Here is a 15,741-nt window from a genome sequence, read left to right on the forward strand (position 1 = left end):
GCATATATAAGAGGAATTTTTATTGTAGAAGGGGCAAGGAAAAATAAAATAAGAACAAGTAAATTAAAAACATTAAGGGAGGAGATATATCGGCTGGAACAGGAACATAAATCACAGGGGCAAAAGAGGGAAATACTTCATAAGTTGTGTATAAGAAGGGATGAATATAGAGCTCTGGCGGAACAAGAAACTAAGAAATATACAGACCGGATAGAGAGAGAAAGATATGTCTGGGGAAACAAACCTAGTAAAAACTTGGCCAGAATGGTAAGAAAAAAGAAAACTAGGAATTTTATAGAAAAAATCAGGAACAGGAATGGTGACTTAGTACACGCGACAAATAAAATAGCAGAAGTATTCCGGAGTTATTATGAAGAACTTTACGGTATCCAACAAAAGATCAGATGTCCAAGCGAAAAAATAGATAAGAATAGGGAAATATTACAGCTAGCTAATCTTCCAAAATTAGAAGAAGGGGAAGTAGAAGAGATGGAAGGTTTAATAACGGAGCAGGAAATAAGTGAGGCCTTAAAAAACACTCCTAAGGGGAAAAGTCCCAGGCCAGATGGCTTTACATCTGCCTACCTACAAAAGTTCAGCACCATCTTAATCCCCAGACTTTGCCAATACTTTAATGGTCTTGGAATAGACTATGAAATGAGTAGAGAAGCTTTATCAGCAACGATTACAGTGATTAAAAAAGAGGGAAAGGATAATACGACTTGCTCAGGTTATCGACCGATCTCACTCCTGAACACAGATACGAAACTATATGCAAAAATTTTAGCGGAACGAATGAAGGGAGTGATGACTGCCATTGTCCACCCAGACCAGGTAGGCTTTATACCTGGGAGGGAGGGAAAAGACAATGGCGTGAGGGCGCTCCTCCTCCTTGAGCAGATTAAAGAAAGTGGGACCCCCGGTCTATTCCTGTCGGTTGATGCTGAGAAAGCATTCGACAGGGTAGACTGGGGATTCCTGATACAAACTTTAGAATTTATAGGAATAGGCCCAGGGATGATAAGGAGGATCAAAACCCTATATCACCACCCGTGTGCAAGGATCAAAATTAACGGATCTTTTTCCGCACCTTTTGAGATGAAAAATGGGACTAGGCAGGGATGCCCCCTGTCCCCCCTCCTCTTTGTCCTATCATTGGAGCCCCTCCTGGCAATGGTCCGACAAAACCCAGAAATCTATGGAGTAGAAGTAGGTGAAGACGAGCACAAACTGTCAGCCTTCGCAGACGACTTATTATTTTACATAAGCAGTCCAAGAATCACTCTCCCGAAGTTAATAGATACCTTAAAACAATATGGCGAGGTCTCAAATTTCAAAATGAATACAACAAAAACGGAGATTCTGAATATTAATATTCACAAAGAAGAAGAACTATATTTGCGGAAGAAATATAATTTCTCCTGGCAAAGAGAGATAAAGTATTTGGGTATAAAAATGGCAAATACCTTGAAAAAAATATATAGAATAAACTTTGTTCCCCTTCTTGACGAAATTAAAAGAGAAATTAAAACCATATACAATAGACCAATTTCGTGGTTTGGGAGGATACATGTGGTAAAAATGGTGCTTATCCCCAAAATTTTGTATAAATTCCAAATGGTCCCAATTTATTTGCCTCCGTCCTATATTAAAATAATTAACTCTCTTCTAATGAAATACATTTGGAACAATAAAAAACACAGAATCTCTGTACAAACTCTAAAACGGACCAAGAAAAAAGGCGGTCTGGCTGTACCTGACATTAGATTATACTACAATGCTTCGGTCCTCACACGGGTTATAGAATGGACTAAAGAGTCACAGGATAAAAGGTGGATATGTATTGAATGCACTTTAGCGAGGGCACAGTTAGGGAGATTAATCTGGAACCCCCCACATTATAGAACCCTACACACGTCAACACACGCAATTACACATAACGCTTTAAGGATTTGGGATCGACTACACAAACAATTAAAGACTAAATTTAATTCACCCCTTATAGATTTGAAAGAAAATGAATACTTTGCACCTAGGACTAAAGAGGTAGGTGGTAGATGGATTAAAAATAGAACACAGTTAAAAGACATAATATCAAAGGGTAAAATTATGACCATTCACGAAATTAGGATTGAAATTGAGGCACTCAGCGAGTGGAGATACCTTCAGTTGGTGTCATTTGTTAAGTGCCTCCCACACCCACTGAGGTCACGAGAGGAATACACTACACTGGAACATATGTGCAGTACCGAAAGCTCAAAAGGAAATATTTCCAAAGTTTATAAATATCTGCAGAAAATAGACGAGTCGGATACGCTAAACTATATACAAAAATGGGAGAGAGACTTAAGGGTTCCAAGGGGGAAGACGACCATAGGGAGAATCCTTAATTTGACTCATACCTCGGCGGTTGATGTAAAAACCGCTGAGATGAACTTCAAATGTCTGACAGGATGGTACGCTACCCCCGATAAAATTGCTAAATTCAGAGAGGGGGAGTCAGAGGAATGTTGGAGAGGATGTGAGGCAAGAGGAACGATGGCCCACCTGTGGTGGGACTGTATAAAAATTAAAACGTTCTGGGGAAAAGTTTTGGCTTTGATAAAATAAATAACTAAAAAAGAAGTGGAAGACAACCCGTGGGTAGTCCTCTTTCATGGGGGAGATATGCCAGTGAACGAATATAGGGGATCACTGATCCCGCATTTGCTGAACTTGGCGAAACGTTTGATACCCCTAAAATGGAGAAACCCGGTAAGCCCGCAAATATGGGAGTGGATTGACTCGGTAGAGGGTACTTATAGGAGGGAGAAAGTAAAATATGGCGTGGAAAAGAACAAGGCAGGAAATAAGGACATTTGGGAAACATGGATTGAATTTAAAAAGTCTTGGAAGTACGCAGAAAATATGAGAGTGGAATAAGAATGCAGCAGTACAGGAAACAAAAATACTAGGTGGAGTCGGGAGATGGTCTGGGAGGGGTGGGAGGGGTAGTCGGGGGGGGGAAGGGATAAGGGAGGGATGCTGCGCCACGTTACCACGTAATGATAGCTTGTTGGACCTTGTATCCATGAGGAACGCTCTAGCCCGTCTAAAATGTTAAAGGGCTGAAAGGAGTTATAAGTGGAGGGGAAAAAAAAAAAAATTATATGTAAAAGCAGAATAACAAATATAGAATCAAGTAAAAAAAAGAAAAAAAACTACCACAAATGATGCTAAACCCGAAATAGAGACGGAATTATGAATAAAATCATGAGCAAGTCTCTTGCTGTGGTTATGTCTGACGTGGCAAAAAAAAAAAAAAAAAGAAAAAAAAAAATCATTACGACGCGTGTGGGGAATCCCTTTGGACGGATGGATCCAGTGAGTCTGTACAGACGAGCGGATCCATCCGTGGGATCCGATTCCAGCGGATAGATATTCTGTGCATGTCGACAAATATTTATCTGCTGGAATTCGGAAATATCCGTGGATAAATATCCGCCGGAGTGTACACACCATAGAATCTATCCGCTGAAACCCATTCGATGGGATTTATCTGCGGATAGATTCTATGGTGTGTACGGGGCCTTAGAGTTGCAACATAAAAAAACATCTTTCAGGTTGAGGAAGAACTCATCGCTAACAGAAAGGCCCTGTCACAAATACTAAATCTACAAACACAAAAGTCCCTTCTATTAAAAAAAACATATTTTACGAACATGGCGACAAAATCGGTAAATATCTTGCAAGGGCCCTCAAAGACGCTTCTTCTACAAACACTGTTCACGCCATGTGAACAACCAAGGCATCCTTGAACACGACTCAGAACGTATTGCAAGACTTTTCCATGAATTCTACTCTAAATTATATAACCTCCCCCCACAACACAAACCAGCGCATGTCACAACATCTAGGACTGAGAATATCGAAGAATTTCTGAGAAATAGTAAACTCCCCTCTATATCTACAGAAAACACTAAACTCTTGGATAACCCTATAACACTAACTGAATTACAAGACGCAGTGAACTCGACGGGTTTACTGCGCATTACTACAAAACCTATCTACAAATTCTTTCAACCCCTCTAGTTAAAGCTATGAACTACTTAGCCAAAAATGAACAAACTTCCACGTCTCTGCTAACAGCACATATTGCTGTAATCCCCAAACCAGACAAGGACCATACCAACTGTGCAAACTTCAGGCCTATCTCGTTATTGAACATAGATATTAAACTCATAGCAAAGATTCTTGCAAATAGACTAAAACCACTTCTCTCACAGGTGATTGGTCCAGAACAGGTGGGCTTCATGCCAGGACGGGAAGCTAGAGATAATATCTCAAAAGCCCTGAGTCTGACTCATTATGCTAAACAGACAGGAATACAAGGCCTTCTCCTGTCTACTGACGCGGAGAAGGCCTTTGACAGGGTCTCCTGGGACTACATGATGGCCACCTGTAAACATATAGGAATGGGGGGAAATATGATCAACTGGATAAAAGCTTTATATACCAATCCACAGGCCCTGGTTAAGGTAAATAACACCTTCTCAGATCCCAAACAAAATCACTAACGGCACAAGACAGGGGTGCCCCTTATCCCCTCTTTTGTTTATTTTGACACTAGAACCCTTAATTAGAACTATTTATATCTCACAAGACGTAAGAGGTTTCAAGGTACTTGGCAGAGAATACAAAATTGCCGCTTACGCGGACGACCTCTTATTTTTTGTCTCAAAACCACATATCTCCATGCCCAACCTTGTAAAAATTTTCAACTCATTCGGATATATCTCTAATTTCAAAATTAATCATAGTAAGTCAGAAGCAATAAATGTAACTCTTAACGCGAAAGAATATGATCTACTCAAACAGAACCATAATTTTAAATGGGAACAAAAAAGTCTCAAGTACCTAGGAATTAGATTGACCCCGACAATTGAAGGTATTTTTGCAGCTAATTTTACACCTCTCTTACAGTCTATCACCAAAGACTTACAAAGATGGTCACCTAAACTTTTCACTTGGTTTGGCAGGGCCTCAATACTCAAAATGACGATACTACCAAGACTGCTATACTACTTTAACGCCTTACCAATCAAGATACATTCCTCATTGTTTGCTAAGCTCCGCAAAGCTCAACTAAAATCCCTGTGGATGGGCAAAAAGTCTAGACTCAGCTTCTCCCAGCTCACACTACCCAAAAACAAGGGGGGAATTGGCCTCCCGGACTTTAGAAAGTATTATGTGGCTTCCCATATCACCAGAATTATCGATTGGCATTGCCATCAGTCAATTAAGGACTGGGTTCGACTAGAAAAAACACAACATACCAAATCAATTGCTTTCTACCCTTGGTCAGCTAACTCTAAATCGACGGGCAAAATTACCCATCCGTTAATAGCAGCGACACTAGCAGTGTGGCATAGCTCAGGTACACAATTTAGCACACATTCCGGGACCACTGACCCCAATAACAGATAACCCAGACTTCACCCCAGGTTTAGACATAAGGATACCCGAATCCTCATTACCTACAACAAAAACTTTTAGCCATTCACTGTTTCTCAGGAGATAAACTCAAAACTCTTGACATACTGAGATCAGAGATGGGAGAGGCGTTCCCAGGTTTTTGGTTTTACTTACAAACACGGAACTTCTTGACTAACACTAAATACAAGACAGAGTACCATAAGACACCCACACAATTAGAGCAAATATGCCTTGCTGGCTCCCCGATCCTTAAGACAACATCTCTGGCCCACTCCTGACTGATTCAACGACAGACGCAAACTTTTGACAAGCACAAAAATCACTGGGAAAAAGACCTAAATATTACACTCAGTGATGACCAATGGGGGAAAGACTGCGTATTTGCACATAAATGTTCCCTAAGCTCAAGATTTCAAGAAATTTCGTACAAAATTCTCACCCATTGGTACATTACTCCTCTAAAAGTTAAAAATTGGTCACCGACCGCATCAGACAGATGTTGGCGATGCAGAGAAGCAGTCGGCTCCTTTTTACATATCTAGTGGTCCTGCCCCCTGATATCTGACTTCTGGACCCAAATCATACACCATGTTAAACTAATTACAGACACAAGCATTCAACTTGACACTGCAGCTTGCCTTATACATGTCAATCACCTATCAATTAGTAGATACAACAAATCACTCACTAGGCACTTACTGACGGCAGCCAAGACTTTGATTCCCCTGTTTTGGAAGTCCACTATCTGCCCTTCGATCAAGGATTGGTTGGTTAGAGTACAATACATATACAAAATGGACGAGATGGTTGCTATGAAAATAGAAGATTCAACAAACTTTCACAAAATATGGCAACCTTGGGTTATGTTTCAATATACCAATGATTATCAGTCGTTGAAGATCTGAACCTCCTGGAATGGTATATCTCTGTTGATTCAAAAATTTTGTCTGAATTAAGTAATATATGTCACTGCTTTTATCCTCTTACCTAAATATATTAGAGATTAGTAGTGCCTTGCAGCCCCCTCTCCCCCCCCTTTTGTTTGTCCCCTACTTTCCTTGAATAAATGACTGTCATATATTCATTAAGTTTACCTGTTGTTAGACTTCAATCCAGTACTTTACTGTGTATACAAAATATATTGATATGTAACTGTACTCTGGATTCCCTGTTACAATACTTTATGTACGATGTTGATTGCAACTTATGCATTAATAAACTTTGATTGTGAAAAAAAAAAAACAATTGAGCTAAATTTACTGTTTAGTTTATTTTCAGTTCATGAACGTGTCTTTTTTCCTAACAAATTGCATTTGAAAGACCACTGCGCAAATATATTGTGAGTGAGTGAGTGAATTACTTATATAGCGCTACAAATGTGAACTGAATCGAATTGTGATATAAAATATTGAAACAATCGCCATTTTATTCTCTAGATTCTCTGCTAAAAATATATATAATGTTTGGGGGTTCTAAGTAATTTTCTAGCAAATCATACAGATTTAAACTTGCAAGCAACAAATGTCAGAAATAGGCTTAGTCACGAAAGGGATTTATTATCATTGCATAGAGATAAAATTATATAAAATTATGGTGTGTACATAGATGAGGTTGATCCATCACAATTCCATCAATCGTTTTTTTGGTTTCATCTATTTAGGTATTTCCTAACTTAAATTTAGTATGCCATGTTTTTTTCATATGCCGCATAGATCACACAACGATCGGCAGCATCTGGTAGGATGATTAATGGTTAATACCCACACTGCTGGACAGGAATTTACATCCCGGAGGTTGCTGATAGTTTGTCTGAAGAAGGACAGAAGTTGCTCTCCGAAATGTATCTCCAATGATTCTCTGCAATTAATCACAAGCAGCAAGAGATTTGCACTGCGATTCTGTGTAGAGGCGTCCTTTCCAATCAGCTTCTCCCCGGTGGTTGGCAGTTGCCAGGTGAAGTCGGCTTTTTGGTTATGGGACTTTCTCTACTCGGTCATATGCCCATTCTCCTTCTTGACTTGTAAGTGCAATGTTTACAGGTTTGAAGATTGCTTTACTGAATAAAATACACTATATTACCAAAAGTATTAGGACCCCTGCCTTTACAAAGCGCAAAAACTTTAATGGCATCCCAGTCTTAGTCCACTGAGTTCAATATTGCGCTGGCCTACCCTTTGCAGCTTTAAGAGCTTCAACTCTTCTGGGAAAGCTGTCCATAAAGTTTAGGAGTGTGTCTATGGAAATGTTTGACCATTCTTCCAGAAGCACATTTGTGAGGTCAGGCACTGATGTGGACAAGAAGGCCTGGCTCACATTCTCTGCTCCAATTCATCCAAAAGTGGTTCTATCGGGTTGAGGTCAGGACTTTGTGCAAGCCTAATGCCGCGTACACACGATCATTATTCGGCATGTAGAAAAAACGTATTTTTTCCAACTTCATCATTAAAATGACATTACCCATACACCATCGTTTTAATAAAATGCTCTAGCAAAGCGCGGTGACGTACAACACGTACGACGGCACTATAAATGGCAAGTTCCATGCAGATGACGGCACCCTTGGGGCTGCTCTAGCTAATTCCGTGTTAGTAAAAGACGATTCACGCTTTTCTGTCTGTTACAGCGTGATGAATGTGCTTACTCCATTATGAACGGTAGTTTTACCAGAACAAGCGCTCCCCTGTCATAACTTGCTTCTGAGCATGCTCTGGTTTTTAACATCATTTTAGCCCACACACGATCATTTTTTACGACCGAAAAACGACATTGTTTAAAACGTCGTTAAAAATGCAGCATGCTCGAAAAAATCATTTGTCATTTTTCAGAACCCGAAAAATTATGTGAAGCCCACACCTGGTCATTTTAAATGACATTTTTTTAAAACAACGTTTTTTTCATGCCGAAAAATTATCGTGTGTACGCGGCATAAGACTAAGGCCATGTACACACGATAGGTTAACCAGAGGACAACAGTCTGAAGGTTGTCCTAGGTTAACCTATGAAGCTGACTGATGGTCCGTCTTGCGTACACACCATCAGTTAAAAAAACGATCGTGTCAGAAGGCGGTGACGTAAAACACAACGACATGCTGAAAAAAACGAAGTTCAATGCTTCCAAGCATGCGTCGACTTGATTCTGAGCATGAGAGAGAAAATAACCGCTCAGTAGTCTTCAAAGAACCTCCTCACTGGGTGCCGGCAATGCAATAGTGATGTAAAAATACGAAGGAAACTTGGACAGCCGCACTCCAAAAATGTTCTTTTAATTAAAATTGATCACAAAATAAACATGCCACAGCAAAAAAATTGGAACAAAAGCCAACGTTTCACACTGTAGCTTCAGTGCTTAGTCATAGCTGGTACACACATCAAATGATTGTTGAAAATATATATGCTTCACCTCACTGGTCACATGATCAGCGAAATGATGATTGGAGGCCTAGTGGACGAGCAATAAACTGGTGAACTAGTGTCTCCTGTGAACTCAGGTGAATCAAGACATGTGATTGAAAAACCTTTTCCTACCCACATACCATCTACAAATCTATATGTATTGTTTGTTTGGATGTTGTGATAAAACAAAGTGAAAAATGTGACAATAAATGTGAATTATATCTTAATGTGTTGTGTGGAGTGACTAAATATAAAGCTAAATGAGTAAATAAATAAAGTCAAAAAATTTATATGTAACGAATATATTAGTGTGTAATGAAAAAAAAAGAAAAGAATATTGATATGGTGATAAATGCTATGCGTAATGTGTGATGCGGTGAGGTGTGGATATATGTGTTGTGGTATCCATGAACCACTGTTTATATGTGTTGTTTGTGAATAGGGTGATAAATATCAAACCGGACCAAAACAAAAAAATAGTAATGAGAACCAAGATGTGAACATCATGCATAGGGTGACCAGAAAACGAGTGTTCTCATGTATATAAAGATTTTTGTTAAACAAAATCCCTAATCTCCGGATCGTGTATATTGTAGTGCTAAAAGATATGTTAAATATAGTGTGAATAATAATAAAAAATGCTAATAATAAATGAAAGTGAAGATTAAAATTAATTTACATTTCAATCTTGTTTTTTTGTTATTATTTTTCACTTTTTGTTTTTTCATTATTAATTATTGTTATTTGTTTTTAGTTCTAGTTCTTCTGAATTATTGAGTTCTGAGCTTCAGATTATAAATATTACGCCTGAACTACGAACTTCTTGATTAATGAAAGGATTAGAGTAATCTGCGGAAAGTCTGCATAATTATAAACCCACATTAAATCTAAAAATTGAATAAATCTCAACAAAAATTGTGGGGCGTCTCGTCATAGATCGGGGTAATCAATCATGACTGATACACCGGGACATATTAAAGGACGGAGTATAGTGATGTTACTGCAGCTACGATGTTATGTTATACTAAACTATGTTATACTGATGTGATGAAACTGCCACGATATTGTGTCCAAAATGCTGGATAGTGAACATGTATCAAAATCTAGTATAAAAACAGATATAAAAAATGTATTAATGATAACATGGAATTGGAATACTATTAATATGGCTATTTAAAAGCAAATATCCTAGTTAGATGGAGGGAATGCAAATGTCTTCTCAATAAAATGAACAGTAATACTAAACTGTATTAATAGCGCAGTCTATCGCATGAGCGATATTGATTGCAAAAAGAAGGGGCTTTACACTTCCTATCAATGTTTCATGGTTGTTATAATTGTAGTGCTGAGAAATGTTGCATGCAGACAAATATAGCAACTAATGGGTTAACCGGGAAGGGCTGGCCAGAAAGAGCTAGCGTCTTGCTAGTTGGAAACACCATGCAATGTCTGGTTAAATTGTTTGTGTAGGGTGTATTTCCCAATCACATGTGTCCATTCAATGTGTTGCTATACATGCATTTGGTTACCATGGAACACTATAGCTGCAAGATATGGTTTATATTTTTAATCTCATCTTTATTCCTATTTATGATGTTCTTTATGTCATTTAGTTTCAAACTAAACATTCTTTGATATGGATGTTTAGTTATTGTTATATGCGCAGTCATTTTTCCAATGCTCAGTTTATGGCTAGTTTGACATTATGGTGTCCTTTTATGAAAGTGCGGTAAAATACCGCTTTTCAGTTCTCAGGCGAGATCGCTCTCCTCTGAGTGCCTATTTATGAAACTTTGTAGATCGGTTCTCATGTTGAGATGAGGAGCGATCTACAAACGGCTGGAAACTCCTGATAACTGCTTCTCTCACTGTAATCTTGCAGGATTACAGTATGAGGAAGTGAAAAATACAAAGGTTGAACACGAATCAGAACACATTATATACCATATATTAATAAAATAATAAAGTTACATTCCCACCAAGCAAAATACATTAACCTAATAATTAAAAAACATTGTTTTTATCAATATTTAAAGTGGAGGTTCACCCTCAAAAAAAATTCTGACATCACACGGAGTCGAGCCATCCTACTGACAGAATGCCGGTGTTTTTTTTTTTTCCTCAGCACATACCTCGTTATCAGGATTTTCACCTCACAGCAATCCCGCGGGAGTGGGCGTTCCCAAGCACTGCCTGTGATTGACAGGCTTCCGAACGGCGCATACTGTGCGTCACAGGTTGCTGAAAAAACCCGAACGTCGGTGCGGCTCTATACGGCGCCTGTGCACCGCCGTTCAGGTTCTGTCGGCAACCTGTGATGCGCAGTATGCGCCGTTCGGAAGCCTGTCAATCACAGGCATTCTGTCGGTAGGATGGCTCGACTCCGTGTGATGTCAGAATTTTTTTTAAAGGGTGAACCTCCACTTTAAAGCTCATACATGTGCCTATTTAAATGTGAATGGTGTATAGTATATGAATGGAATCCACATATCTAATGCAGCTATACACCATTCATATAAATGAAAAATACATTTATAATCATTAAATATTTTTTTTAATAAAGTATACAAATATAAACCCGTATAACTGTAATAGAACAGTCCATGTGTAAAACATATTTTTGGGTTTACAATTTTTTTTTTACTAATAAATTAGAAATGATATAAAAATGACTTTAATAATAGCATTTTAATGCAGGTAGAATTATATATATATATATATATATATATATATATATATATATATAAAAAAAATAATAATATATATATACATATAGTGGGGAAGATGTGTTCTGACTGTATGGCTGCTTGTGTGTGAAGCATGGAAGTCAAAAGACTTCCTTCTTCCTCCACAATACTCAGCCAGCTTCCCGCTTCTCTCTCTGATTCTCTACCTCAGAGATGGTGAATCAGAAAGTGAGAATTCTGTCACAGATCGCCAGTGAGGTGCTGAGATCGCACCTTCATAAACTGTCCGTTTCTGTGACAGTGAGTTACAGATTCTCACTGTGCTGAGGTAATTACCTCAGCTTCATAAACTGTTCATGACCTGAGATCAGCGGTGAGAATCGGGATCGCCGCTGATCTCACTTTCATAAAAGGACACCTATATCCTTTGGGTTTATGGACACATGTGATTGGGAAATACACCCTACACACAACAATTTAACCAGACATTGCATGGTGTTTCCAACTAGCAAGACGCTAGCTCTTTCTGGCCAGCCCTTCCCGGTTAACCCATTAGTCGCTATATTTGTCTGCATGCAACATTTCTCAGCACTACAATTATAACAACCATGAAACATTGATAGGAAGTGTATACCCCCTTCTTTTTTGCAATCAATATCGCTCATGCGATAGACTGCACTATTAATACAGTTTAGTATTACTGTTCACTTTATTGAGAAGACATTTGCATTCCCTCCGTCTAACTAGGATATTTGCTTCTAAATAGCCATATTAATAGTATTCCCTAATCCAATTGCAATTGTTATCATTAATAATTTTTTTATATCTGTTTTATACTAGATTTTGATACATGTTCACTATCCAGCATTTTGGAAATGATATTGTGGCAGTTTCATCACATCAGTATAACGTAGTATAGTATAACATAACATTGTAGCTGCAGTAACATCACTATACCCCGTCCTTTAATATGTCCCGGTGTATCAGTCATGATTGATTACCTGGATCTATGACGAGACGCCCCACAATTTTTGTTGAGATTTATTCCTTTTTTAGTTTTAATGTGGGTTTATAATTATGCAGACTTTCCGCAGATCACTCTATTCCTTTCACTAATCAAGAAGTTTGTAGTTCAGGCGTAATATTTGTGATCTGAAGCTCAGAACACAATAAGTCAGAAGAACTAGAACTAAAAACAAATAACAATAATTAATAATGAAAAAACAAAAAGTGAAAAATAATAATAACAAACAATAACAAAAAACAAGAAACCAAGATTGAAATGCAAATTAATTGTAATCTTCACTTTCATTTATCATTAGCATTTTTTATTATTATTCACACTATATTTAACATATCTTTTAGCACTACAATATACACGATCCGGAGATCTTTATATACATGAGAACACTCGTTTTCTGGTCACCCTATGCATGATGTTCACATCTTGGTTCTCATTACTATTTTTTTGTTTGTTTTGTTTTGGTCCGTTTTGATATTTATCACCCTATTCACAAACAACACATATAAACAGTGGTTCATGGATACCACAACACATATATCTACACCTCACCGCATCACACATTATGCATAGCATTTATCACCATATCACTATTCTTTTATTTATTTTTTTTTCATTACACACTAATATATTCGTTACATATACATTTTTTGACCTTATTTATTTACTCATTTAGCTTTTTATTTAGTCACTCCACACAACACATTAAGATATAATTCACATTTATTGTCACATTTTTCAATTTTTCACTTTGTTTTATCACAACATCCAAACAAACAATACATATAGATTTGTAGATGGTGTGTGGATAGGAAAAGGTTTTTCAATCACATGTCTTGATTCACCTGAGTTCACAGGAGACACTAGTTTACCAGTTTATTGCTCGTCCACTAGGCCTCCAATCATCATCTCGCTGATCATGTGACCAGTGAGGTGAAGCATATATATTTTCAACAATCATTTGATGGGTGTACCAGCTATGACTAAGCACTGAAGCTACAGTGCGAAGCGTTAGTTCCATTTTTTTTACTGTGGCATGTTTATTTTGTGATCGATTTTAATTAAAAGAACATTTTAGGAGTGCGGCTGTCCAAGTTCCCTTTGATTCTGAGCATGCACAGATTTTTAACCGTAGCTTTTGCATACTAACGATCGGTTTTGACCTATCGGTTACCAATCCATAGGTTAAATTTTAAAGCAAGTTCTCATTCTTTTAACCTAAGGTTAAATAAACTATGGGGCCTACACACGATCGGTTTGGACTGATGAAACCGTCCTTCAGACCTCTGGCTATTCTATTGTGTGTACGAGGCCTTAGACTGTGATGCCATTAAAGTTCATATGCATTTTAAGGCAGGCGTCCTACTTTTCGTAATACAGGTGAAACTCGAAAAATGTTATTATCGTGCAAAAGTTCATTTATTTCACTAATGCAACTTAAAAGGTGAAACTAATATATGAGAGAGACTCATTACATGCAAAGCAAGATAGTTCAAGCAGTGATTTGTCATAATTGTGATGATTATGGCTTACAGCTCATGAAAACCCCAAATCCACAATCTCTTTTTTTTTTTTTTTTTTATTTAATTCTCTTTATTACATTTTTTCATCATATGTAAAAACAGGTTACATTCTTAATATTCCTTTTACAAAATATTGCACATTCCCCGCATGTCATAACCTTATAGTTTTGCCTCATTAATTTATTTTGTCTACCACCCCCCTCCCTCCCATGTTCACCCATTTGATAAACATCCTTTTACACAGAGTAACCTATCCTAAGCAACCACAGTTTCCAAATTTTAACAAATTTCTTAATATTTCTTCTCTTAGCATAAACTGCTTTTTCTTTCTATACTGTTGTTGTCACTGCATTAGTCCACTCACTTATTGTTGCGGGGTTTACTACTTGTCATCTTTGGGCGATTAGTTTTCTTGCCTGAAAGAGGCACTGTATCACTAGAGATGTACAGAACTGTTCGCCAGCAAATAATTTGCGGTGATTTTTGCGCGTTCGCATATGCGCTGTTCGATCCGCCTCCTATTAATTATCATTGAGCAAACTTTGACCCTCTACCTCACAGTCAGCAGACACATTCCAGCCAATCAGCAGCATACCCTCCCTCCCTGACCCTCCCACCTCTAGGGCAGCATCCAATTTAGATTCATTCTGAACCTGCATTCTTAGTGAGAGGAGGGATAGTGTTGCTGCTGCTGAATTGATAGGGAAAGCATAGCTAGGCTAGTGTTTTCAGTGTCCACTCCACTCCAGTCCTGAAAGACTCATCTGATCTCTGCTGTAAGGACAGCACCCCAAAAAGCCCTTTTTAGGGCTAGTATATCAGTCAGCTTTTTTTTTCTCTGTAATCTAATTGCAGTTGCCTGCTAGGAAGGCAGTGTGTGTGTGTCAGGATCACAGCGTACACTGTGCCCAGTGCCACCCACCACTCATCTATCTTGGTGGCACAGTAGATAACATTTAAAAAAAATATATATATTACTGCAATGTAATTGTAGTCAGTTGCCTGGCTGCCAGCGTGTGTCAGGGTACAGCGTACACTGTGCCCAGTGCCACCCACCACTCATCTATCTTGGTGGCACAGTACATAACATTTAAAAAAATATATATATATATTACTGCAATATAATTGTAGTCAGTTGCCTGGCTGCCAGCGTGTGTCAGGGGTACAGCGTACCCAGTGCCACCCACCACTCATCTATCTTGGTGGCACAGTACATAACATTTAAAAATATATATATATATTACTGCAATATAATTGTAGTCAGTTGCCTGGCTGCCAGCGTGTGTCAGGGGTACAGCGTGCCCAGTGCCACCCACCACTCATCTATCTTGGTGGCACAGTACATAACATTTAAAAAAAAAAAAAAATTGACTGCAATAGAATAGTAGTCAGTTGCCAGCGTGTGTCAGGCTCATAGTTTAAACTGTGCCCACTTGCCCAGTGCCACCACTCATATATCTGGTGGCATAGTATATTAAATTCTGTCACGCCGTCTTGGGGTTGACTTGCCTGAAAGCAGAGAGTCACACCGGACCAGCACTCCTGTCCGCCCTGAACACACAGGTGGATCAGTGGCTGACTCTGCACCAACTGGCGATCGGCAAAGTGGTGTGTGACAACGGAAGGAATTTGTTGGCGGCAT

The 15,741-nt window shown here is 38.4% G+C and overlaps 1 protein-coding gene across 1 annotated transcript in view; it reads right to left on the reverse strand.

The window, feature by feature from the left end:
- LOC120920577 (embryonic protein UVS.2-like) overlaps positions 1 to 15,741 on the reverse strand; it is a 74,988-nt gene that overhangs the window by 44,518 nt on the left and 14,729 nt on the right. The window lies entirely within an intron of this gene.

The sequence above is a fragment of the Rana temporaria genome, chromosome 13 (assembly GCF_905171775.1).
Source record: "Rana temporaria chromosome 13, aRanTem1.1, whole genome shotgun sequence".
NCBI classification, from domain to species: domain Eukaryota; kingdom Metazoa; phylum Chordata; class Amphibia; order Anura; family Ranidae; genus Rana; species Rana temporaria.